The sequence below is a fragment of the Pongo pygmaeus genome, chromosome 3, assembly GCF_028885625.2.
Source record: "Pongo pygmaeus isolate AG05252 chromosome 3, NHGRI_mPonPyg2-v2.0_pri, whole genome shotgun sequence".
Classification (NCBI taxonomy): domain Eukaryota; kingdom Metazoa; phylum Chordata; class Mammalia; order Primates; family Hominidae; genus Pongo; species Pongo pygmaeus.
Window position 1 is genome coordinate 127,284,242 of NC_072376.2, and position 27,634 is coordinate 127,311,875.

Below are 27,634 nucleotides of genomic sequence, written 5' to 3' on the forward strand. Positions count from 1 at the left end.
CATTTTGCTGTATTCTCTTAGACTTCTCCAGTTGCTATAACAAAACACCATAGACTGGGTGACTTCAACAACAGCCGTTTATTTCTCACAGATCTGAAGGCTGGGAAGTCCAAGAATAAGGTGCCAGCCAATTTAGTTCTTGGTAAGGCTCTCTTTCTGGCTACAGACAGCCACATTCTACTGTCTTCTCACATGGCAGAGGGAGAGCTCTGGTTGCTTCCTCTTCTCAGGATACTACTCTGTTAAAAGATAAACGTAGGCACATTAAATTGTTAATGCATTTATTTGAGCATTCAACAATTCACAAATCAGGAATAACCAGTCAGCAGATGTTTCAGTGCTCCACTGAGGGGAGCAAGGAGAAAACTTTTCTAAGACGTTCATGGAGGCAAGACAAAGAAAGTCTATTTGATTGGCTAAAGCAGAAAGTTCCTAGTTAGAGGTTAGTTTGGTGCTTTCTGATTCATTAAGGTTAAGTTTTATTTTACTGTTTACATTGAGTTGGGCTTCAGTTTGCTTGCACAAGAAACCAAGGTGCTACAGGTTTCTCAGCCTAATAGCCTCCCAATTCATCTTTTTAATAAATTCTATTACAAGGGTCCTATCCTCATGACATTTAAACATAATTACTTCACAATGGTCCCATCTTTAAATTAATCACATTGGCAGTTAGGGTTTTAACATACAAATTTGGGGGTGACAGGACACAAACAGTCAGTCCGTAATGTGTATTGAAGAATGGTGGCCTCAGTATCTGTGTAACTTGAAAGGCTCCAATATTATGTAAGCATGTAATATTTGTGTATAATTATATAAGGATAAGGAAGACTCCAAAGCCTTCTGGGATAAGATATCATTTATAAACTTTGAGTCTGGAGATAATAGCTAAAAATGTCTAAAGTTTCTATTGCAGAGCCTATAGGCCCTCTTGTTAATGAAGTTTCCATAGTAGTATTTTTCTCTACCAAAGGTTAGGTCTTTTACTGATAGAATTGAATATATTAAGAGGCAAATAAGGCTGAAAGTACCTCCTCTACCACCTTATAATAAGCACACTGAAGTAAGACATTAAATGATCCTTTTCTGCTCAATGGCCTGGAAGCCAATGTCTTCAGTGGGTCCTGGTTCCGGAGGAGAAGTCAGAGCTACACTGGAAGAATATGCAAAACTTCCAAGTCAGGATGTACATACTGTGCAAATATGTCCAGCTAGACCTAACCCTGATTCATTAATTGCTTTTATTGAATGAAGCAAATTTTTTATTTGGATAATTTCATTTAAATTTTGTAATTAGGGCAAGGAGAGGATTAAGTAAATTGTACAAATATGAAAACTATAGCTTTAAAAATGGCTTCTGTGTTCTCAAATAATTTTAAGGGAAAAAAGTTTCTTCTAACATGACGCACATAGTTCCTTAAAAATAATGGGATATCTGTCAAACTGCAAATTGTTTTCTTGGCTGGAATTTATTGTTGGGGGCAATGCCCTTTTCATCTCTGCCAAGGAAAATATATTGAAATGAGTCCTTTTTTTCTTTTAAAGTTTGAGCTTGAAAAAATGACTTTAAAAATGAAACCATCCTAGAATGTGGTTTTTTAAAAAGCAATGGCTAGAAAGTACAGATTTAGAGAAGTGTAGAATTTATGCTGTGGTAATAGCCACCATTTTACAAATCTTGCCATTTACTTAGGTGAAGTTATGAATGTTATCTATTGTGGGTGTCTGAAGAATGTATGGTTAGATGCCAATAACCTCCTTTTGATTCCATTTAAATTATTCTTAGGATTACCCTAAACCAGTAGGAGAACAAAGAATTATGAGGCTAAGCTTAGAAATATCTAATAATAATGATTGTGAGAAATATATATCCTCAAATATATGAAGAAATACTTCACTGTCTTGGCTATATGAGAGAAAACAGGACATGGGATGAAGCCTGCAGGATATTTTTACGTGCCCTGCATTGCTACTGCCTTTGCATTTTTAAGGAAATGACCCTTAATTAAATGAGCTAAATTCAATAATAAGCATTTAGCTCAGAACAGACAGCTTGCAATCAATAAATATCATTTTTTTAATCTCACATTTATGTCACTTGGTCAACTCAGCCATTGTTTGTTTAAATATATAACGTAAAGATATTTGTACCACATTAAAGTTCATTTAATAATAAATTTTAGTTAAAATAATTAACAGTAAGCAACTCTAAGAAGATAACTTAAAATACAAGACATCTAAGGAAACCTTGCATCAGACTTAAAAGAATCAACATCAATTAAATGTATCAGAATACTCTGTAAATTCATGATTCAAGCAGCAATAATTCATAACAAAAATTGAATGTACTTTTAAAGAAATCTTTAGATTTGGTGCAGAATTCCCTCATATGAAGTGAAAGCTGTGCAGAAGATGAGCCAGATGAATAGATTCAAATTGCTGAAACACGGTCCTGACACACTCAGAGGGTCTTTTAACAAGTTATATTTTACTGCGACAGACAAGTCATTTTTCACACACATCAGAAACCATGGGGGCAGCAAGTATAGAGTAATATGTGACATATTCTTGATTAAGTTTGTCCTGTGCACATTTTTAACTCGTTTGTGTAAGAGCAATGTTGGCTATATATTTTTTCCTTTCTATTGCTCATGCTTTTCGCAATCTGACAGTTGAGCTTGGCTATTTCATATATAGATATATTCTTCTTTGCTCATTATTTGAAGACAAATATCACAGCTCACACTTCAAATTTTTGAAATATTATCAATCATTTGTGCCTCCTTTCTTAATGCAAAAGTCATTTTTGGTACTTAATGGTAACATAAAAATTTTGTAACAGTCTTTAAAAATGATTTGTAAATTCATCACTCATTTTATGAAATTATGCCTCCTGCATAGTACCAAGGTGTTTACTCATTTTCCAAAATACCCTAAAGTGATACAGAGGAAAACAGACACAGTGACACAGGAGAGTCTGGAACCTTCCAGGGCTTGTGTGTTGTGGTCATTTGTCCCCTTAGAATACTACAGCAGAGGCCGGGCACTGTGGCTCACACCTGTAATCCCAGCACTTTGGGAGGCCGTGCGGGCAGATCATGAGGTCAGGAGTTTGAGACCAGCCTGGCCAACATGGTGAAACCCCGTCTCTACTAAAAATACAAAAATTAGCTGGGCGTGGTGGTGCATGCCTGTAATCCCAGCTACTGGGGAGGCTGAGGCAGGAGAATGGCTTGAACCTAGGAGGCGGGGGTTGCAGTGAGCCGAGATTACGCCATTGCACTCCAGCCTAGATGACAGAGTGAGACTCCGTCTAAAAAAAAGAGAGAGAAAAAAGGATACTACAGAAGCTTATTTTACATTTACTTTATTTACCTCTGTCAAATAAAGACTCTTGCTCTCTATTATAAAAGGACTCTTTCAGGTACATAGGGTGGCTTCTGAGCACCCATACATTGTCAGCAATTCCTTCAATAATTTTCTGGTAAAGAGACATTATCTCTGGGACGATAGGAGGCCTCCTTTGGTAATTCAGCTCAGGACTTCAGCTCCTAAGCATTACTTTTATTTCTACCAATTTAATAAATGCTACTTAAGTTATCCTCCTCTGAAAAACTTGGGACATTGAACTATAGGTCTTAGTCAGAATTGCATATAAAAAGGCATAATTCCTCAGGGTAGTTTTCTCTAGCAAATAATAGCGTAAATAGAAACAGTTTTTGGCCAGGCGCGGTAGCTCATGTCTGTAATCCCAACACTTTGGGAGGCTGAGGCGAGTGGATTACCTGAGGTCAGGAGTTCAAGACCAGCCTTGCCAACATAGTGAAATCCTGTCTCTACTAAAAATACAAAATTTAGCCAGGCGTGGTGGCAGGCACCTGTAATCCCAGCTACTCTGGAGGCTGAGGCAGGAGAACCACTTGAACCTGGGAGGTGGAGGTTGCAGTGAGCTGAGATCATGCCACCACACTTCAGCCTGGGAGACACAGCAAGACTCTGCCTCAAAAAAAAAAAAAAAAGAAAGAAAGAAAGAAATAGAAATAGGAATAAAAGCAGTTTTCAGAAATTGTGTCTGTTTATATTAACATAAAATAATTATAATAAATATTTATTATGTGTATAAAAATATGTATGTAAAAATAAATATTTATTATGTATATAAAAATAATTATTGTGTACGCAAAATAATAAATATTATGTTTGTAAAATAATAAATATTTATTATGTATGTAAAATAAATATTATGTATGTAAAATAATAAATATCATGTATGTAAAATAATACGTTTTTGCATTTATAAGAGCTACTAATGACAGATTATATACAAAAAGACAGTTTTCTTGTTAAGAAATATGAGATAGATAAATTGTAGTTACATCAATAACACAAGTATAATTTTGGAGAAAAATCTATTAAGTTGTAATAAATGAATTGCAAACATTTTATACTAAACTGTATCAAAAAATGATATTAGTCAAAGGAACTACTGGTTTTCCCATTGACATGTAAAATGCTTGAAAGTTATTAATATCTTCCTCAAAACAAGAAAAAGCTGAACAAACTGAAAATTAACTTTTCTTAGATCTCAGAGAATTGAGATCATAAGACATGTTTAAGGAAATGGCCCTTCATTTCCTTAATGACCCTTCCACCACCTGGAATACTAGAGACAGGCAAATACAGACAATACTGATCAGCTCACTTGTGGCAGAAGCTGTGGGGGCCAGTAACTGGTAGAAACACTTAAACGGTAACTTCAGTTTAAAGCTGGGGGTTAATGGTGTGGACTAGCTTAATAGTGAAAAACTCCTGATGCCCCACTTTAAGATGGAATCTCACACCTTTGTGGATTTTCCCTTCAGGAACTGCATTGAGTTTCTATGGTAAAGATCAGAGGTGAGAAGAATAAGAAACCTTGTGTTTGGCCAGGAAGGGGAAAGAAGAATTTTGAAAGAAGGAGGGAGAGTTCACAAGAAAGGCCTACCAAAGGAATAAACCAGCAAAGGGAAAAAAAGGAAAGGAAAGGGGAAAAAAAAAAAAACTTTCCAGCAAAGGAAAAAATCTTCACTAGAGCCTTATTGGACTTGGGGGTAAGGTAAATTACCCACCTCCAGCTCCCTATAGCCTTTCTGTCTCACTTACAGGGAGGAATAAAAGGCTGAGAGTCAGGAGGATTGCTGGAGCCCAGGAAATGGAAACAATAGTAAACCAAGGTTATGCTACTGTGCTCCACCCTAGAATAAGGGCTATCTTGCCCATGGGACTTGACCAGTCTGATCTGAGTGCCTCATCCAGGGTCCCTGCTTAGCTGAACTCTCTTACAGCATAGCCTCAGATGCCCAACCAGGGCACTTCCCAGAGGCCATGGGCACAGCTCTTTTATGGGCAGATCCTGCCTAACCGTCAGAGAACTTCTGCATACAGGCCCCCAACAGTGTGCACACACTTGCCTCCCCACACTGCTTTGCCAATTCACACTCTCCCACAACCTCCTTTGCAAGCACACATGTGGACCCTGCCACTATAGCCCCGATGAAGCACTTTTGCTAGCATTCCTCACTGAAGTATTGTTGCCAACAGACTTGGAACAGCATGGTCCCTCCAGGGCAGCAGGTGTTTAACCTTGAGGGGCCAGAGAACAAAGCCATGGGCCTCGTCCCAGCCCCCCAGTGTTAGAGAACACATGCCAGGAGTGCTGAGCTAAGCCTCGGCCCCTGAAATCATCCAGAAACAAAGCCAGTAAACTAAAACAAACTTACAGTGAAACCCTGAAGGACATCAAAGAATATAAAAGCAAAACCCCCATCAGAAGGAGAGCAACTTCAAAGATTACAGGAACATTAGCCTACACAGATGAGAAAGAAACAGTGCAAGGATTTTGGCTACTCTAAAAGTTAGGATGTCTTCTTACCTCCAAATGACAGCTCTAGCTCCCCAGCAATGGTTCTTAACCAGACTGAAATGACAGACATAGAATTAAGAATCTAGATGAGAAGGAAGATCATCAAGATTCAGGAGACAATTGAAACTCAATCTAAGAAATCCAGTAAAATAATTCAAAAGCTGAAAGACAAATAGCCATTTTAAGATAGAACCAAATGGATTGGATAAAGCTGAAAAATGCACTACAATAAGTTCATAATACAATCAAAAGTATTAAGAGCAGAATATACCAAGCTGAGGAAAAAATCTGAGAGCCAAAAATTGGTTCTTTGCATCAACTAAGTCAGACAAAAACTAAAGAAAAAAAAATTTTAAACATGAACAAAATCTCCAAGAAATATGGGATTATGTAAAGAGACCAAACATACAACTACTTGGCATCCCTAAAATAGAAGGAGAAAGAGCAAGGAATTTGGAAAATATATTTCAAGATATGCTTTTGTCTACGAAAATGTCCCCAACTTTGCTAGATGGGTCAACATTAAAATTCAGGAAATTCAGAAAACTGTTATGAGATATTATACAAGATGACCATCTCCAAGATACACAGTCATCATATTCTCCAAGGTCAATGCAATAGAAAAAAAATTAAAGGCAACTAGAGAGAAGGGGTAGGTCACCTACAAGGGAAACCTGTCAAATAAACAGCAGATCTTTCAGCAGAAACTTGACATGCCAGAAGAGATTGGGGCCCTATGTTCAGCATCTTTAAAGAATCTCCAACCAAGAATTTCATATCCAGCCAAATGAAGCTTCAAAACCAAAGGGAAAATAAAATCCTTTTCAGACAAGCAAATGCTAAGGCAATCTGTTATCAACAGACTTGCCTTACAAGAAGTCCTTATGGGAGTGCTGAACATGGAAACTAAAGACCATTACTGGTCACTACAAAAACACACTTATGTACATAAACCATTGATACTATAAAGCAACTACACAATCAAGTATATGTAACAATCAGCTAACGTGATGACAGGACCAAGTCCACACATATCTATATTAATCTTGAACATTAATGGGCTAAACACCCACTTAAAAGGCAAAGAGTGTAAAGTTGGATAAAGAGGCAAGACACATCTATTTGCTGTCTTCAAGAGACCCATCTCACATGCAATGACATCCATAGGTTCAAAGTAAAGGGATAGAGAAAGATCTATCAATCAAATGGAAAGCAAAAAAAAAAAAAAAAAAAAAAAAAAAAAAAAAAAAAAAAAATTCAAAAGTTGCTCTGTTCTTTTATTTCAGACAAATTAGACTTTTAAAATTTTTTATGTCAGACAAAATAGACTTTGTAAACCAACAATGTCCAAAAATAACAAAAAGAGAAATTACATAATGATGAAGGGTTCAATTCAACAAGAAGACTTAATTATCCTAAATATATATGCACCCAATACTGGAGCACTCACATTCATAACACAAGTTCTTAGAGACCTAGGAAGAGACCTAGATAACCACACAATAATAGTGGGAGGCTTCAAACCCCACTGACAGCATTAGACAGATCATTGAGGAAGAAAACTAACAAAGATATTAACGACCTAAACTTGACAATGGAACAAATGGACCTAACAGACATCTATAGAACACTCCACCCAACAAAATAGAATACACATTTTCTCATCTGCACATGGCACATACTCTAAAATTGAGAACACACTGTACCATAAAGCATTTTTTCAAAAAATTCAAAACAAAACAAAATCTAACCAACCATACTATCAGGCCAGAGTGCAATACAAATAGAAATCAATACCAAGATTTCTCAAAACCATACAATTACATGGAAATTAAACAACTGGAACCTGAGTGACTTTTGGGTAAGCAATAAAATGAAGGGAGAAATCAAAACAAAATCTTTGAAACTAATGAAAATGAAGATACAGTATACCAGAATCTCTGGGACAAAACTCAGGCAGTCTTAAGGGGAAAGTTCATAATATTACATGCCCAAATCAGAAAGTTAGAAAGATCTCAAATTAACAAACTAACATTACAATTACAGAAACTAGAAAAACAAGAGCAAACCAAAACCAAAGCTAGCAGAAGAAAATAAATCACCCAAATCAGTCAAACTGAACTAAATGCAGACACAAAAAATTACACAAATGATTAATGAAATCAAAAGCTAATTATTTGAAAGAATAAATAAGATTGCTAGATCACTAGCTAGACTAACAAAAAAAACAGATAGAAGATCCAAATAAACACAATCAGAAATGACAAAGGTGTGTTACCACCAACCACACAGAAATACAAAAAGCCCTCAGAGACTATTATGAACACATCTTTGCAAACACACTAGAAAACCTGGAAGAAATGGATAAATTTCAGGAAGCATACAACCTTCCAAGATTGAACCAGAAAGAAACTGAAATTCTGAACAGAACAATATGAGATCCAAAATTGAATTCATAATAAAAAAAACCCACCAAACGAAAAATGCCCTATCCAGACAGCTTCATAGCTGAATTCTACCACAAAAGAAAACCTGGTTATCAATCCTCTAAAATTATTTTAAAACATTGAGGAGAAGGAACTATTCTCTAACTCATTCTATGAGGCCTGCATTGTTCTGATACCAAAACCTGGAAATAGGAAATAATGGAAAAAGAAAAATCCAGGCCAATATCCTTGATGAACATAGATGCAAAATTCCTCAACAAAATATTAGCAAACCAAAACCAGAAGCATATCCAAATAATTCACCATGATCAAGGAAGCTTTGTCCCTTGGATGCAAGATTGGTTCAACATATGCAAATCAATAAATGTAATTCATCACGTAAATGAAACTAAAATCAAGACAACATGATGATCTCAATAGACCCAGATAAAGCTTTTGATAAAATTCAACATCCCTTCATATTGAAAACCCTCAACAAACTAGGCATTAAAGCAACATCAAAATAATAGGAGCCATCAATAAAAAATAAAACAAAACAACCACAGCCAATATCAGAGTGAATGGGCAAAAGTTGGAAGCAATCCCCTTGAAAACTAGAACAAGACGAGGATGCCCACTCACCACTCCTATTCAATATAGTACTGGAAATCCTAGCCAGAGCAATCAGGTAAGAAGAGAAAGAAATAAAAGGCATCCAAATAGAAAGAGAGAAAGTCAAACTAGCCTTGTTTGCAGAGGATATAATTCTATACCTAGATAACCCCACAGTCTCTGCCCGAAGGCCCATACCTCTGATACAAACAATTTCAGCAAAGTTTCAGGATACAAAGTCAATGTACAAAAAGTTGGTAGCACTTCTGTATACCAAAATGTCCAAGTTGCAAGCCAAATCAAGAATGCAATCCCATTTATGATAGTTACAAAAAGAATAAAATACCTATGAATACATGTAACCAGAGAGGTAAAAGATCACTACAATGAGAATTTCATAACACTGCTCAAAGAAATCAGGGATGACACATACAGAAAAACATTCCATGCTCATGAATAGGAAGAATCAATATTCTTAAAATGTCATACTGATCAAGGCAATTTACAGATTGAATGGTATTCTTATCAAACTGCCAATGACATTTTTCATAGAATTAGAAAAAAATTTATTCTAAAATTTCATACGGAACCAAGGAAAGAGCCCAGATAGCCAAAGCATCCTAAGCAAAAAGAATAAAGACAGAGGCATCACACTACCCTACTTCAAACTATATTAGAATGCTACAGTAACCAAAACAACATGGTACTGGTACAAAAACAGGCACAGAGAGAATTAAGAATGAGGAAATAAAGCCACCCACCTACAGCCATCTGATCTTTGACAAATTCAACAATGAAAAACAATGAAGAAAAGACTCCGTATTCAATAAAGGGTGCTGTGATAACTGGCTAGACATATGCAGAAGATTGAAACTGGAGTCCTTCCTTATACCATGTTTAAAAAAGTCAAGACAGATTAAAGATTTAAATGTAAAACTAAAACTATAAATCCCCAAAAAAAACTAGGAAATACCATCCTTGACATTGGCCCTGGCAAAGATTTCATGACAAAGACTCCAAAAGCAATTGCAACAAAAACAAAATTGACAAGTGAAACCTAATTAAACTAAAGAGCTTCTGAACACTGAAAGAAGCAATTGGCTAGTAAATAGAAATCCTATATTATGGGAGAAAATATTTGCAAACTACGCATTCCACAAAGGTGTAATATCCAGAATCTGTAAGGAACTTAAATCAACAAGCAAAACACAACCCTATTAAAAAATGAGCAAGGAACACGAACAGACATTCATGCAGCCAATAAGCATATGAAAAAATGCACAACATCCCTAATCATTAGAAAATGCAAATAAAAACTATAATGAGATGCCATTTCACATCAGTTATAATGGCTATTATTAAAAAGTAAAAAAATAACAGGCTGGCAAGGTTGCAGAGAAAAGGGACCACTTATACACTGCTGATGGGAATGTAAATTAGTTCAGCCACTGTAGAAACCAGTTTGGAGATTTCTCAAAGAACTCAAAACAGAACTACCATTTGACACAGCAATCCCATTACTGAGTGTATACCCAAAGGGATACAAATTGTTCAACCATAAAGACACATGCATTTGCATGTTCATTGCAGCATTATTCACAATAACAAAGACATGAAATCAACATAAATCCCCATCAATAGTGGACTGGGTAAAGAAAATGTGATATGTATATATATATATCTATCTCACAGTTATTCATATATATATAATGGAATACTAGGCAGTGATAAACAAGAAAGAAATTGTATTCTTTGAAGCAATATGAATGCCACTGGAGGCCATCTTCCTCAACAAATTAATGCAGGAAAAGAAAACCAAATACCCCATGTTCTATAATCAGTGGGAGCTAAACACTGAGTACATGTGGACACAAAGAAACAATAGACACTGGGTCTTCTTGAGTGTGAGAGTAGAAGAAGGGTGAGGATAAAAAAATACCGATTAGGTAATATGCTCACGTCCTGGTTGATGAAATAATTTGTACACCATACTCCAGTGACACACAATTTACCCATGCAAGAAATCTGCACAAGTACCCCCTGAATCTAAAATAATAGTTGGAAGGAAATAAAAACGTTTTACATGGATTTTCAATTGTGAGGCTGGTGGTCTGGGAGGCTGGTGGTTGGTTCTTCTAAACTCCTATTCATCATGGGTTAACTGCAGTTATTTTGATGTTTGAGTAGTAATGGATAAAATAAAAGATGTAATAAAATAAACACAGAGAATATTCTGTTCTTACGTTTTCCACCTGTCCAACTTGTTGAGTTTCCAGATTGAACCCATATATTTAAAGTAGTACCATAGGTATAATCTTCATTGTTAACTGTGTAAAAGTGTTACAGGAAAGAGGCCCCAATCCAGACCCCAAGAGAGGGTTCTTGGATCTCACACAAAAAAGAATTCAGGGTGAGTCCACAGAGTAAAGTGAAAGCAAGTTTATTAACAAAGTAAAGGAAAAAAAAGAAAGGAATAAAAGAATGGCTACTCCATAGACAGAGCAGCCCCAAGGGCTACTGGTTGCCCATTTTTATGGTTATTTCTTGATGATATGCTAAACAAGGGGTGGATTATTCATACCTCCCCTTTTTAGACCATATGGAGTAACTTCCTGACATTGCCATGGCATTTATACACTGTTGTGGTCCTGGTGGGAGTGTAGCAGTGAGGATGACCAGAGGTCACTCCCATGGCCATCTTGGTTTTGGTGGGTTTTGGCCAGCTTCTTTATTGCAATCTATTTTATCAGCAAGGTCTTTATGACCTGTATCTTGTGCTGACCTCCTATTTCATCCTGTGACTTCGAATGCCTTAACCATCTGGGAATGCAGCCCAATACGTCTCAGCCTCATTTTACCCAGCTCCTATTTAAGATGAAGTTGCTCTAGTTCACAAAACTGACAAAACTCCTCTGACAAAACTGCCAGAAAATGAAATTTTTTAGGGGTTTACTTAGTATCTTGAATGATAAAACACACCAAAATGAATTTAGACCTCATTCTCCTTTCTTATTCTAATATTTTAAAGCATCTTCCCTGTGATTCAACTAATAAATGTTTTGAACTTCAAAAATCCAAAGATGAGTTCTTTGGCAATAAAGCGGAACTTGTTAATTTATAGCTGATGTGTCTTAATGAATAAAACTCTGATTTATGAAATTTGAAAATATGTTTAAAGATAATTATTGTAATTTTTATAGTTTTTTATTAAATTAGTATATTATATTATACTGTAAAATAGAATATATAAAAGTCCACTCTTATTATTTGTGATACTAATGTTCTATAAAATTACTACAAACACTGGATTAACAAACACTGAGCCTCTACTCCTAAGGGAAATACAGGGTTAAGTACCTATGAACCTATGGTCACATTTTTGTCACTTAGTCAGTACATAACTCTATTTTATGTATTCTTCTGTTTAAAGACACATTTTAAAATATATATATTATTAATTTATTAACATTGAACTCACAGCCAACAACATTTCAACTCATGCCTGAATGAACTTTATCTAACATGCATTTTTTCCCTAAATTACGTCACAGCCTCCTTGCACCTAGGAAACACTAGACAGCACTTCAACACTACAACTGAGGGCTATTAAAGAAGCGAAATCATCAACAACCAAAGCACAGAGATGAGAAAAAGAGGGCATTAGTTTATACTGATGAGAGCTAAAACAAAAAGGCAGAGCATCGCCTTGTTCAATCTCAGCTGCACATCGGGCAACTCAACATTTTCTTTGCTCTGTGCATGTCCACAAATGTTTAAAAAAGAGTCGCAAGTATTGATTTCGGTGTTACAAGTAAATTTTAGTGAGTTGGCAAAATTGCAGATATGGAATCTATGAATAATGAAGATTGAAGATTGTGCGTATACATATATGTATATGTGTGTATATATATGTGTGTAAATAAACATATGTGTCGAATAAATATTCTGCAGGAGATGTTTATAAGATTCTTTGGCTTTGTGAGTTCTTTTATCTTTTTTTTTTTTTAAACGAAATATCTTAGTGAATGGCCTTTCCATTTTTCCAATGACCCACATTGGTAACCAGGAATGATCTTTGAGTTTATCCACATTATTGGATGCAACTAATCATGATGTGTTTGTTAAAAATTTTTTTGATTGTGTGTCAGAAAATAGCAAAAAGTAGTCTAAGTATGGAGTGTAATTTATAATAAAGACTCAAGCATCACTCATGGAAATCAAAGTAAAAATCAAGTGGGCGTCTATATTGAACTGAAACCAAGTATTTCAGTATTTTCAGGTTCTTTTTCTACTTTTCTTGTTTCTATTTGTCTGCAATTCTTATCATTCATGCCTCTCATTAGATTACTTTTCTCCACAGTGGACATAACAGACTATAGCCACCCATGTTTGGTAAATGAACAAAATTTGTAAGAGAATAGAGATAACATTGTTCCCACCCCACCCCCCAACAGGTCAGCTTCACAAATTCATGGAGTATACATTTCATTGGTTATCGGAAAGTGTTGAACAACTGCTGAGTCAATTTTCTGGAACTGAGTATTCTTAAACAGGATAAATTTTTATTCTACTAATATTAAATGAATAAGTTTTTGTTGCTAACCATATTAATGTCCCAGCTATTACCCTGAAATAATTTATGGAGCAGTCACAAAGGCAGTGTTTAAATATGCTGTAAGATACAAGGATAATTCTGCTATTAAACATTGATCAATCACATCTGTTATATATATACCCATCACATCTGAAATTTTTTGAATTATGAGAGGTTGTACTATAAATCTGAAATTAAAACAACAACAACTTTATTAGCTCAGATGCATTTTCATTACAAAAATGTAACTCATTGAGAATAATGCTTTTTTCTTCCTACTTAAACTGGAAAAGTTAGAAAGTATAATTATCCAAGCTCTTTATTTCAAGAAGTATCATTATTATTATTATTTTTTTTTTTTTTTTTTTGAGACAGAGTCTCGCTCTGTCACCCAGGCGGGAGTGCAGTGGCGTGATTTCGGCTCACTGCAAGCTCTGCCTCCCGGGTTCATGCCATTCTTCCGCCTCAGCCTTCCAAGTAGCTGGGACTACAATTAGCCTGCCACCACGCCCGGCTAATTTTTTGTATTTTTAGTGGAGACGGGGTTTCACCGTGTTAGCCAGGATGGTCTCTGTCTCCCGACCTCGTGATCCGCCTGCCTCGGCCTCCCAAAGTGCTGGGATTACAGGCATGAGCCACCGTGCCCAGCCAAGAATTATCATTTTTTTTATAATCACCTTTGATTAGAATATACTTTCATTTGGGCACACAAACCTAAAATTATATATGGTAAAGTTCTGAACTGAAAAAGAGTAAAGCTGTTTGTATAATCTTAATAGTAGCATTATCATCTATTAAAATTATATCAAGATTTAGAATTTGTTAGACAATTAATTATAGAAGACTTCGCATATTAGTAGATGAGTGTATGTACTTTTCTCAAATTGTTTACCTTTTGGTAAACCATGTGTATAATTCAGTTTGTGCATTACATGTGTTCAATTACATATATACCAGGCTGGCTTCTATTAACACAAGGCCTCCTCTTATGAATTATGCTCCCAAACCACAGTAGTTATACTGACAAAAACAAAAAACAAAAAAAAAAAAACACCATCAACCCTGTAAAATATTTTTAAAAGTTTATTCTGAGCTAGATATGAGTAACAACTGCCCAAGGCACAGTCTCAAGAAGTCCTGAGAAGCTGTGCTCAAGGCGATTGGGTTACAGCTTGGTTTCCTACATTTTAGGGAGACATAAGACATCAACTAATACATTTGAGGTATACATCGGTTCAGCCTGGAAAGATGGGACAACTCAAAACAGGGGCATGGTGAGGGTTACAGCTCATAGATGGATTTAAAGATTTTCTGATTGGCAATTGGTTGAAAGAGCTAACTTATTATCTAAAAACCTGGAATCAACAGAAAGGAGTGTCTTGGTTAAGACAAGGGATTGTGGAGACCAAGGTTCTTATTACGTAGATGAGTCTCTGAGGTGGCCTACCCTTAGAGACAAGAGATGGCAAATATTTCCTATTCAGACCTTTAAAAGTTGCTAGACTTTTAGTTAATGTCTTCAGGGTTGGGAAGGACTGGAAGGGGGAAAGAGCTAGTTATATTAATAAAGATTCTTTACAGATACAAACTTTCCCCCATGAAAGATTGCTTTGCAGGCCATTTTAAAATATGAAAAACTGACATATTTGGGGGTAAAATATTTTGATTTCTTTATCTGTCATGTGATATTATACTAGAGTCTGGCTGGAGTTTGGTGTCTTATGGTTACAAAGAGTCTGTTTTGTCACTCTTATTATGACCTCTGTTTTAATGTTAATGCTGGTCAACTGTGCCTCAACTCCAAAGGGAGGAAAGTATAATGAGGCATGGCCTATCTCCTCCTTTCTGTCATAGCCTGATGTAGTTTTTCAGGTTTCTTTGTGTCCCCTTGGCTGAGAGCGGAGTCCATTCAGTCAGCTGGGGGAATTTAGACTTTTACTTTTGGTTTACAGGTTTGGTTAAGGGAAACAAAGTAAGATTTAATGTTAACATAATTAAAATGTGAGTATATTTCTTTGTATACATATAAACAAAAGGTACCAAATAGTAAACTAGTTAATTAACATCCATACAACTGACCACTTATTTTATTTACATACATAAAAAATTGGTTAGAAAAAGAAATTCAAATCAATAGTCATCCGTATGTATAATTTATTATACTATAGTTCCCCCCACTAGCTATTCACCTCAATTCTTAAAATTTAGTACTAATGTTTATGATGGAGGTTTACAGGTCATAACAACTAGCCTTTTGCTACCACTCATAAAAATAAACCCCTCAGAATCTATGCATTGTCTTTCTTTACAGTAGTGTATAATGTGGTTGGGGTTTTCATAACATTTATGCCATAGGGCCATATGTTGTTTTGAAATTAATCTTCCTTGGGGTGATTCATGTCAGTCATTTTAAGTACAAGCATCAAGTTCTGATGGTACTCAGGAAAGATTTCTACCAAATGTCAACTTAAGCACTATCTGCAAGTGCCAGAAATTTTCCCAAGAACATTTTTGTTGTGAATTGAAATTCTGAACCCAGAGACTAGATTTTAAATGCAGGGAAAAACAGATAAGAGAGAGGAAGAGCAAATAATTCTCCCTGACAAGCACTTAATTAGCATCTTAATAGGGGGTCTACACTCCTGAGAAGTTGTGCTGATGCATGCCCTATCTTAAAAGGGCACCATGCTAGAGTTTCTTTTCTCTTTTGTAAGAGGCTCTTGGTTGTTTTTCTGCAATAGCAACTGAATGCTGAAGTAATATTTAGGTAATATCCTGAGAGATAAATCTCCTTTGCTGCTCAAAAGGCACTGGAATCATTAGAAACAATTGTCAGGATAAGTGGAGAATTAAGTGAAGTAAACCTATTGGGAAGGGTTTGTTATTACTCTGTTTTAGATCTATATTTTCCTTGTCTTGGTATTTGTGTCTTATTCTAGGTGAATAACAACATCAAGAAGAAAATGGAAGCTATCAGAAAAGCCTCTACCATCCCCACCACATCTACCTGTCTACCTGTGTGTGTTCCTGGACTGCAGCTTCTCTCATGAAAGAACTCTCCATGCATCTGGCTTAAGGTCATCCCATCCCTGATCTCCACTTAAGGTAATTGCTCCAGCAATTATCCTTCCCTCTTGCATCATTGATTTTTTGTTTCCTAAGAAATCACACCATCAGCATACAAATATACTGTTATTTCTCCCATCTTAAAACAAAGAGCAGAAAGACTCCTCAAAAACCTTTGTTTCCACTTTCTCTTCTAGTTTGTGCACCATTTCTCTACTAATAATTGGAGCAAAACTCCTTGAAAGAGTTCCGCATACTTCCTATATTTCCCAATGTCCTCCTCCTATTTTCTCTCAAACACTTTTTATTCATTTCTTTGGTCCCCACTTCTCCCTCAGAACTATTCTTATCAAGGTTATGATAACCTCCACGTTGTTAAATCCTATAGTGATTTCTCAATGCTCAATTTTCTTGACCTGTCAACACAAGTTAACAGAATTAGATTTCTCCTCCCTTTAACACTTGCTTCATTTGGCATCCAGGACATGACATTCACCTGGTTATGCCTTGTAAGTCCCTTTGCTGTTTTCTCCTTTTCTCTCAGGCATCTTAGTGTCAAAAGCCTCTTCTCTCTATTTTTACTTATTCCTTTGGTAATCTTATCCAGTCTCATGATTCAAAATATCATGTATATGCTGAAGGCTTTAAGGTTAATATCTCTACCTTAAATCTCTCCACTGAATTTCGAGTCATCTGCCTACTTTGAATGGTCAATAAGCATCGCACATCTTGGGAGGATTCCTTGAGCCCAGGAGTTTCAGACCCTGAAAAAAAAAAAAAAAAAAAAGAAGGGGAGGGCATCTCAAGTTGACCGTGACCACACTTAGTTCTTAATGTCTCCCAGAAAACCTGTCTTTCCTGTAGTTTTCCTCATCAAAATTTATGGAAACTCCATACCTTCAGTTGCCAAGGACCAAAATGGTTGGTATTATCTTTGATTTTTCTGTCTTTTTCACCCCACATTTGAGGCAAATTCTGTTGATTATATGATCACAATATATCTGTGAATCAAATACGTCTCATCTCCTTACCTACTACCACCAGTGTCTAATAACCCATTTCATGACTGTATTATTCTAATAGTCTTTTCATTGTCCTTCTTGCTTCTACCTTTGACCTCCACCCTACTTCAAGCCCTGTAGTTTATTCTCAAGAAAGCACCCAGGAATCCTGTAAAAAAAAAAAAATAAGTCCAATTATGTCATTCTAATGCTAAAAAGTCCATAAAGGCTTCTCATTTCAGTTGGAGTAAATGCTGAAGTCTTTAACATAACATATTAGACCCCATAGGACTCTCCTCTCATTTCTGCAACATCTTCTGCTATTATTTTTTTTCTCTTGTTCACTGTGCTTCAGCCATGCAGGTCTCCTCACTGTTACTTTATGCACCCTCCTGCAACAGAGCATTGGCTCTTGGTATTCCTTTTGCCGACAAGGCTCTTCACTTAGAGGTTCACGTGCTCAGCTCCCTTACTTCAGTCATGTCTCTAGGGTCACCTGCTCAAGAAAACCTTGACTGAACACTCTATTTAAGCTTTTACTATTCTCCAACTCCCTCTGCTAAGCTCCCTATTCTCCCTCGTTGCTCTATTTTTCTCTTTAGCATTTGCCACCATATTTACTTATTTATCTTGGTTATTGTCTACACTAGAATGTAATGGAGAATGGAAATGTTTCTGTTTTCTACGCTGCTTGACACATTGTGGTCAATTAATTTTTTAAAATAAAAAAGTAATACTTATTATTGCTATTTATTGGGTTTGCACACAATATAAAGGAAATGATAGCTCAGTCTATCAGTAGCATGTTTACAATCAGGTAAGTTTGCTTGCTCATAGTCTCTAAGTCAGAACCCTGGTGCTATAGATTGAATGTGTCTCTCAAATTTCACATGCTAAAAATGTAATCCTCAAATTCGTATGTTCACTAGTGGTGGAATATTTAAGAGGTAATCAGGATTAGATAAGGTGATTGGTGTGATGGGACCAGTGGCTTTATAAGTAAAGGAAGACAGACCTGAGCTGGCATACATGCTCTTGCCCTCTCACCACATGATGCCCTCTGCTATGGCTTGCTGCAGCAAAAGGGCTCTCATCAGATGCAGACCTGTCAAACTTGGACTTCCCGACCTCCAGAATTGTGAGCTAAATAAAATTGTATTCTTTGTAACATATCCAGTCAGCAGTATTCAGTTATAGCAACAGAAAATGGACTAAGACACCTGGGTTTATATATATAAAAATATATTAACTGGTATGTTATTTTAACTGGTATTGTTATATTTTAGTGGTGTTATTAAGATATAATTAGGCAAATGGTGGCAATTGAAAATAGCCTGTAGGAAAGGAAAATAGCTCAGAGAAGTCTGAAAATATGAGGTATGCAAAATGTGTTAGGCTCAGAGAGACAAGAGTATGTGACTGAAGTCATCTTCCTCGCACCCATGCCTGGGGCAATTGTTTTTGTTTTTGGATTTTTTTTGAAACAGGGTCTCACTCTATCACCCTGCTGGCTAGAGCACAGTGGCACGATCATAGCTCCCCTTAATCTTAACCTCCTGGGCTTAGGTGATCTACCCACCTCAGCATTCTGAGTAGCTGTGACTACAGATGCACACCACCATGCCCGTCTAATTTTTTATGTTTTTATTAGAGATGGAGTGTTGCCATGTTGCCCAGGCTGTTCTCAAATTCCTTGGCTCAAGCAATCTGTCCACCTCAGCCTCCCAAAGTGCTGGGATTACAGGCGTGAGCCACCGCACCCAGCCAGGAAATTGTTTCAAAGCATTTTGTTCTTTTTACCCCTCCCTGTAGTTTCCAGACTGATAAATTAACTACATAATTTATAAATTTATAATAACTGATAAATTACCTAAAATGTTACCACAGGTTGCACAATGTGACCCTCACTCATTATCTTCATATTCCTGAAATCAGTGATACAAAGAACAATGTATAGCCAATTAATAGCTTATGTTATTTTAATGTAAACACTTGGTATAAAAACTTAAAAACTGCCCCTTTTTTTCCCATTTAAAACCCACTCACAATTTAGTGAAGAGAATGGATTAATCCAAAAGAATGAATCTTCTCAAGAAGAAACTTTGTCAGCACTCAAAAGAAACAACATTTTTTATATGTAGTTTTCAGAATTGTTTGTGGTAATTAAAAAAAAAATCATTGAAGAATTTTGTTATGGTTTTCTACAGTTTTATAAACAAATGGTGTGTCTCATATATAAACCAATCTTTTCGTATTTAAGTCAGTGTAATCTCAATGTCCTAGCCTTGTGTATTGTAGCCACTCATGAATATTTGTTGAATTAATAAATAAAGATTAATACCTAACCTCAAAATATGAATCTAAGGAAGTAGGCATTCATATAAGTACAGCTAATATTTAGCTAAGAAACTTGTGTAAAATTAACATCACTGATAATCTTTGTGAGGTTAAGTATACACGTGTGTTAAAGAGAAGAAGCATATTTTTAAGCCAAGTTACAGAACAGATATTCAAATAGAGAATGTTTTCTGAGTTTTTGTGAGCACATGAAATTATCAACCTGCAAAATGCCTTACTTACAACTATAGACCGTATTAGGGCTTTCACTGATACCGACGTTTACTTTTAGGATTTCTCAGATTCTGTAGTCAAGTTTTAAAAGTTACTTTTGCAGCACAGTTAGACTTAACTTTGAATTGTATCTACCTGTCATCACTAAAGCAAAAAACAGCTATAAGAATAAGAGGAAAATAAAGGTTCTCACTGTGAAACTGGATGACAGGCACCTACTTAAACAAGACAAAAAAAAATTGACCTTTGGATTTTTTTCACTAAAATAAAAATCCATGAATTATACCACAGCAGGAAAAAAATGGAAAGTTCTCATAAGGCAGAAAAATGGCCACCAATTTCAAATGAGGAAAAAAGTGTCCTGTTTCATAGTAATTTAATTATTTAAAGAGAATATCTCAAAAAGATTTTATAGATATATAGGCTGAAAAACTAAAACTCCAACGATTCACTTTGGGCGTTTTTGTTTCACTCTTATATTTGTTCTTCAAAGGAAAAGAAACAAACAAGAAGCAACCTCAAGAAAGATATTATCTATGTACCGTGTAATATAGTCCTTCCACAAATATGTGTAGATTACCTAAAATATGGCAGGCACAAGTACTTATTAAAAGCCTACTATTTGCTAAGTTGTGAACTAGATGCTGAAAATATAAGTACACACAAGACCAGTCCCTTATCTCAAGGAGTTTATAGTACGCAGATGCCCACGTGGACACAAGATACAGAGATACAAGATACAGCATGTGCACTTGCACTTCCTGTCCTTAAGGAATCACCTTGAAAGGGTACCAGAAAGCTTTTAAAATGGTTCTCTTTAGAATCCTAAGCACATATTGTAATATTCCAAATGGAAGCATATGACAACTTCTCTATATTTCTCCTCTTTGCCTCAACTAAAACCTGGCTGGTCTTCAAATACCAAATACCTTCAAATAGTCCTTTCGAGAACAAGCTTATTCATTGTCCCACACCCCAAATTCCTAAAGCAATTGCAACATTCTCTCAATTTCTCTTTGCCAGTTCTAGATCATTATTTTTCTATATTTATGCAAGAAAAACCCCTTCATCCTTTAAAAACTTACAGCATCCAAATTTGGTACCCTCTAAATTTTCTCCTTTCTGACATGTTTCTGATAATTCAATCTTCCCCCATATCCATTGAGGAGTTTGGCCCATGGTTTACATTGTTCTTTCCATCTTATTTTTCTTCATTCTTCTGGAAGATTTCCATATGCAAGCAGTGATTCTAACCAACCACTTAGTCACGATGTTTATTGTGATCTTCAAATTCAATCACTTCCATCTCTATTTTGGTTTAATACACACTCCCATCTCAGCACACAGAAAGTTACCATATGAAAGCTCCCAACCCCCAAATTTTAAGGTTCTGTTCCACAATGCTTTCATTCATCTAACCCCCTTCTCTTCTAGCTTTCTAAATATTTTTTGCCCAGAATCCTTGCTGAACTGAGACCTTTAGTCACCCTGTCTTTCCCCTGTATTGACTACCTTCTCTATGCTTTGGACACTTTGAAGTTCATAACTTCCCACACTTTCTCTCCTAAATTCTTCATCCCATGTCTTTCTTTTGTTTATTTGTTTTTGTTTTTGTTTTGAGACAGAATCTCACTCTGTCAGCCAGGCTGGAGTACAGTGGCGCGATCTCGGCTCACTACAATCTACACCTCTCAGGTTCAAGCAATTCTCCTGCCTCAGCCTCCTGAGTACCAGGATTACAGTTGTCTGCCATTGCGCCCTGGTAATTTTTGTATTTTTAGTAGAAACAGGGTTTTGCTATCTTGGCCAGGCTGGTCTTAAACTCCTGACCTCAAATGATCCACCTGCCTCAGCCTCCCAAAGTGCTGGGATTACAGGTGGGAGGCACTGCACCTGCCCGTGTCTTTCTTTTCTATGGTAGTTCCCAAACTGTCAGTCTTCCCGGGACCTCACTTCATAAGCTCTCACATTGCTGCTGAGCAATGCCAGAGAAAATGTAACAACCACATGGCTGTTGGCAGTAAAAGTGCATGCTCACTGACTCAGGTCCTTCAGTCCAGATCAACAGAAAGCATTATTGGTCAGCTACTTCTCCCATTTCTGCTCTCCTTCTTCCAACTCCAACAAGTACCAAGACAATCTGCCACTCCTCTCATCTTACTTCCTGCTGACCTGGCTTTTTATTATCTGGTGCTATGCTTTACACTTCGGTGTGAAGTGTCCTCCCTTTATCATCGTTATTTCATTTTCACTTTCAGAAAAAGAACTGCCAATAATCTGAGTCCAATGCATCCCTTTGCTCCATTATCTCTTCATGTGTTGGCTTCTTTATAGCATATGAATATGGTTATCGCTTCCATTTGGGGAAAAAATTCCCTCCTTGACACTTTACATCATTATAATACCCAAACTTCTTTCTGGTTTTTTTTTTTTTTTTTTTGGCTTAAAAATCAAATTTCTTGAAAGCATAATTTATATGCATTCACTACATTTCCTCACATATCATTCACTTCTCATTTTCCAAGTATATTACTTCTGAACCCAAAATGCCCTCAAATATTTGGGGCCTTTGCTATGCCTAGAATGCCTGTTAGTCACCTCTTTTCACCCATAACCATACTCTGTATTAAGGAGTACTTACTACACTGCTTTGTAACTTCTTGTTTGTTTATGTCCTTTAACAAACACACAGGAGCCGTGTTTTTCAAAACTATAGTTTCCCTGATAAACACAGTGCCTGTATCGTAGCAGGTGGTAAAATCATATTAAAATGAATGACTAGACCACTACAGATAATAAAATTATAGTATATTATTCCTACGAATTCATAGAAATCTATCACTGAAAGGATGTTAAAATCATTTAACTTCCCAATTTTCTGATACACCCAAAAGTATTACCTCTGTTAGTTACTTACTAGTAACTTTATAAGATAATTTCCCTAAGTCTCCTCATAGGTAAACAGACTCTAGTCCAACACTATTCTGAAATGCATTTGTTCTAAGTACAGTTTTCAAACACACAAAGTGCATGGCACATTGTAAGTGAATGCTAATACACTAGACTGAGGAAGGTCACGGTGTGGTCATTTATTTAGATTATTTGATTCCTATCTTTGACGTACTTTAGAGCAGTTATGAATGAATGAATAATGAATGAGTGAGTGAGTAGAGGCTAGATTTGCTGCCAATTGTAAAAAGTTCTAATCTTTCCCCACCTCATTTTATGTTATGAGTTGCAAATATCAAATAAGAAGAGAAAATGTTAAACCCTTTGCAATTTTGTGAGGGAGAATGAGAATGATAGGGGTCAGGTGTTATAATCAAAATAAAATGAATATGTTCCAAAGAAGGTTCTAATTTTATATGACTATACCAAGAAATAAAAGTTAAATTGATAAAGCATGAAAAAAATGTGCAGCACTGTTTGGGTTAATTCTGTCTCTTTTTATTTTCTCTGCATACTGGACTCTGTTCTATTTTTACTGCTCAGGCTATCAGTTTCCTAAAGCAGTTGAATAAGCCCCAGAGGACAAAGGTATCACTCTGAAGGGCGTGAGCTTTGCAGTAGAAAAGCTGTTGGTGTTCTGTTCTGTTGACTCAGTATCTCCTCAGATCAGATGAGTGAGAGAAACAGCCTGTCAGCAAATTTAGTGCTACTGCACACTCTCATGCCAAATCAAGCAGGTCCATAGTATCTCCAGAATTCCCTATATATGGATAATATCTCCAACTGGAAGGTAAAGCTGAAAACACCATTAACTGATCTACAGCAATTTTCTCACTTTTAAATATGGGTTTCTATACAAGAGTGTATGTGTGACCTCAGGCAATGACGAAATAGTTAATAGGATCCGTGCTCCATAATATGTAACCTAAAGTATCCAACCCCATCATTTAAACAGAATCATACCCAAATGTCCAATGCCTAAAATAATAGGACTTTAAAATTAGAATTTGCAAACACAGTGGCACTGCAAGTTCCTGAAGCTTCAATGAAAATGAAATTACATCTATGTAGTATATTCTGTGAAATAGAAAATGCTCTAGTAAGTTTTAGAAAAAGTTTCAGCTATGAAAAAAGGTGACACAGCCTTCCATAATGAAGGTTTTCTGCTTAAGCCTTAGATAGCCAAACAACTAAATTGACATTATATTTTCCTGGCTTTCAAATTATATAGGATTTTACTCTACGTTTCAAGTTCAGTAATATCAGGTCTGAGACTCTGTGTGGAGTCAATAAAATGAAGAACATTAAGTTGATTGTGGCTGTGCCTACTAAATATGCACCTTACAGGGACATTGTTTCCCCTTCAGACAGAATTTCATTGAAATATTTCAGAAAAATTGAATTCTATACTTACTAAAAGTTTCTATGAGTTGTACTAGGATTTCTCACCATTAATAAATAACTGCATTAGTAACTTTGATTCTCAAGAAAATTATTCATCTTTCTGCAGGTAATGGAGTTTAATGAATCATCATTTGTTATACAATACCCTTTGTTTTATATGTTTAAAATAATTTTACCCTCCTGGTTTTCTCCACAAAGTTTCCAATTTCCATAATGGGTCTTTCTAATCACCTTCTCTGATTATAAAATTAAAAAGCAACAATCAAATACAATCAGAAAATTTCTACTATTTTAACATTTTTTCTGAAGTTATCTATTTACTACCAAATATATAAAGAATAGCTTAGTGCAGTTTTAAAAAGTAGACACTGACATTAAATTCAAAGTTTTTTTCAACCTAATATAGGAAATAAGAATGCACCATACAAATATAGGATACAGTAGAATGAGACTCATGCCATAAAAGCAGTTGCAAAAACATCATGACAATTTAAAAAAGGGAAAGATCATATATATCTGTATAGATGAGGGCAGGCTTCACAGAAAAAACAGATAGGATCTTTCAGGCAACCATTAGAAGAAAACATTTTAGTAAGAATGCAGGCAAAATACACACGGGTTTGATAATAACGGGTGTTTAGAGAAAGGAGTAAGTAGTTCAGCTTGCCTTAAACATAAAATACAAAGGTCAAAAATAAAGTTGAAATGAAATATTCTGAATATTTTATCATCAAAAATATAAAAATATAATAATATATTTCCCTCCATGGTCACCTGCATGTATATAAAATGCAATCTCTGGTTAATTTTCTGAGACACTCTCTCAGGAAAATTGTATTCATTGAGATACCAGGTTCTGATAACTTGTAATGGGGCAAGTATTTTTGACACTACACCTTTTAGAGTATGAGAAAAATTAAATACAATTATTCAGTGACACTTGGACAGTAATACAATGTTTAGAAATCCACTTGCATTTGGGCACCTACAGTGTTCATATAATTTGGCTCTGTTGCTGATAGTTGTCTCTTCAGTTTAGGTACCTAGTTTAAGGATCAGAAGACAATTAACAATTAATAACAAGCTCAAATGGCTTCCCTGTTATTGTTTCTATGGTATTAGCTGCTTGGTTCAGCTACTTTACATTAATACTGCTAAATCAAAACAAAGGTTAATAAACAAGAAGGAAAAGAACAAGGGTGTTTTTAAAAATCCACAGCATTTGGTTTTTTTCTTTGTTATATAATTATTTTCAAGGTTACAGAAGTGAGCAATTGCCTTACAAATATTCCAGTTTCTTAAATGATGTAAATGTCTCATGGATTAAGTCCATTTCAATCATTGGAAAAGGAAACTTTTACCCAGATGTATTGAAACTACGATAGAGAGAAACATAGATCCCAAAACCTATTTAATTTTTATCTCACTTTACATATTCAGACCAACTTTAAAAGCCGTGTTTTTATTTTGTAATTTTTTGGCTTGTTTTTCTAACATGTTTAGAAACACTTTGATAAATGAAGAAGAGGGTGTCAGTGTGTTAGATATATCCTAGAACTTTCTTTTTTAACTTCTCTAAATAATTAATAATTGGGATTTAAATATTATATGTTCATAAATGCCTTATCTTCCATTTTCCTACATAAGATTTATTTCAAAAAAACGTGGCTTGCTTTCGCTGGATTTTAAATTCCAAAAAGAAGCAAAACAAATGATAAATTTTTAAAAATGCCATCATACAATGATAATGTGTGGCAAAACAACCAATTACGTCTTACACAAAAGACTTCTTCCAGTTCCACTTATATTTCTCTTATCTTTAAAGATTATGAAAGAACAGTAAATGCCAACTTGTATACGACGATTTTCCTAAAAGTATACCATTACAATTGTGTTGATCTCATTTTGAAAATCTAAGAAGGAAAAGACACACTTCACTTGAGTACACGGATTTTGAATATAACATGTATTAGACACAGTTCTGGACTAGCCTTAGATATCTGGCCATAAGAATGTTTTCATTTGAGATATTGTTAATTTTTCCCCTAGGTAAGATAAAAGCAATTGAGCCACCAATAAATAAATAAGCAGCTGCCTTCCTGAATCTAATAAAGGTTCTGCTAAAAAGTAAGCACCCAGTTTGATACAACAACCTTAGTTTCAAACTAAATTCAGCTAGCTTTTTATGGAAATGAGAAAAGAGTGACAATCATTACAAAAAATCTGAGCTATTCATTTATTTATTTACTTAAACAATTATTGAAAATTGACTATGTGCCTAGTATTGTTCTAGAGGATAAACCATAAGTTTAAGAACATGATTGCTTTATTTCATAAAAGGGTAACTATTGTTACTGTGGCATAATAAAAAATATATTTAGTCTCTGTCCCCTCATCTCCTTCTCCCTGCTTGTTTTCTGGCACAGAGTTCCTAAAACGCTTGGAATCTCCAAAATGATAAGTGTCTTTTTGTATGCTCATAAGATGCCTGGTATCAGGCCCTCCTGGATAGTCTCAGGATGGTGTTGGTTACCCCTCCTATGTGATTAGAGGGTTAGAACTTTTAGCCCCATCCCCTACCTCCAGGGAAGGGAGAGGGACTAGTATTGACTTAATCCCCCATGACCAGTTACTTAATCAATTATGACTCTATAACGAAGCCTCCGTAAAACACACACACACACATACGAGAACAAAGTTTGAAAAACTTACAGGTTGCTGAACACATGAAGGTGCTGGGAAGGTGGCATCGATGGTGAGAACACAGAAGCTCTGCACCTCTTCTCACACGACTTGCCCTATGTAACTCTTCATCTCACTGTTTACCTGTATCCTTTGTAATCTTGTTTATAGTAAACTGGTAAACATAACTGTTTGCCTAAGTTCTGCAACCTCTTCTGGAAAATGATCAAACACAAGGAGAGGGTTATGGGAACCTCCTGTTTGTAGCCAAGTCAGACAGAAGTTTTGGTGAGCCTGGAGACCCACCACTTGTGATTGGCATCTGAGGTAGGAGCCAGCCTTGTGGGCCTGAGCCCTTAATCTCCGGGGTCTGCACTAACTCAGGTTAGTACCAGAATTCAATTGAATCATAGGATGTGTGGCTGGTATT

At 35.8% G+C, this 27,634-nt stretch overlaps 1 long non-coding RNA gene across 1 annotated transcript; it reads right to left on the reverse strand.

Moving 5' to 3' along the window:
* LOC129035671 (uncharacterized) lies at window positions 1–27,419 on the reverse strand. Its single transcript, XR_008502269.1, has 3 exons — window positions 27,235–27,419; window positions 17,261–17,361; window positions 1–239 (listed from the first exon to the last, which is right to left on the reverse strand). It is a non-coding gene; the product is annotated as an uncharacterized LOC129035671 (long non-coding RNA).
* Window positions 27,420–27,634: the final 215 nt, after the last annotated feature.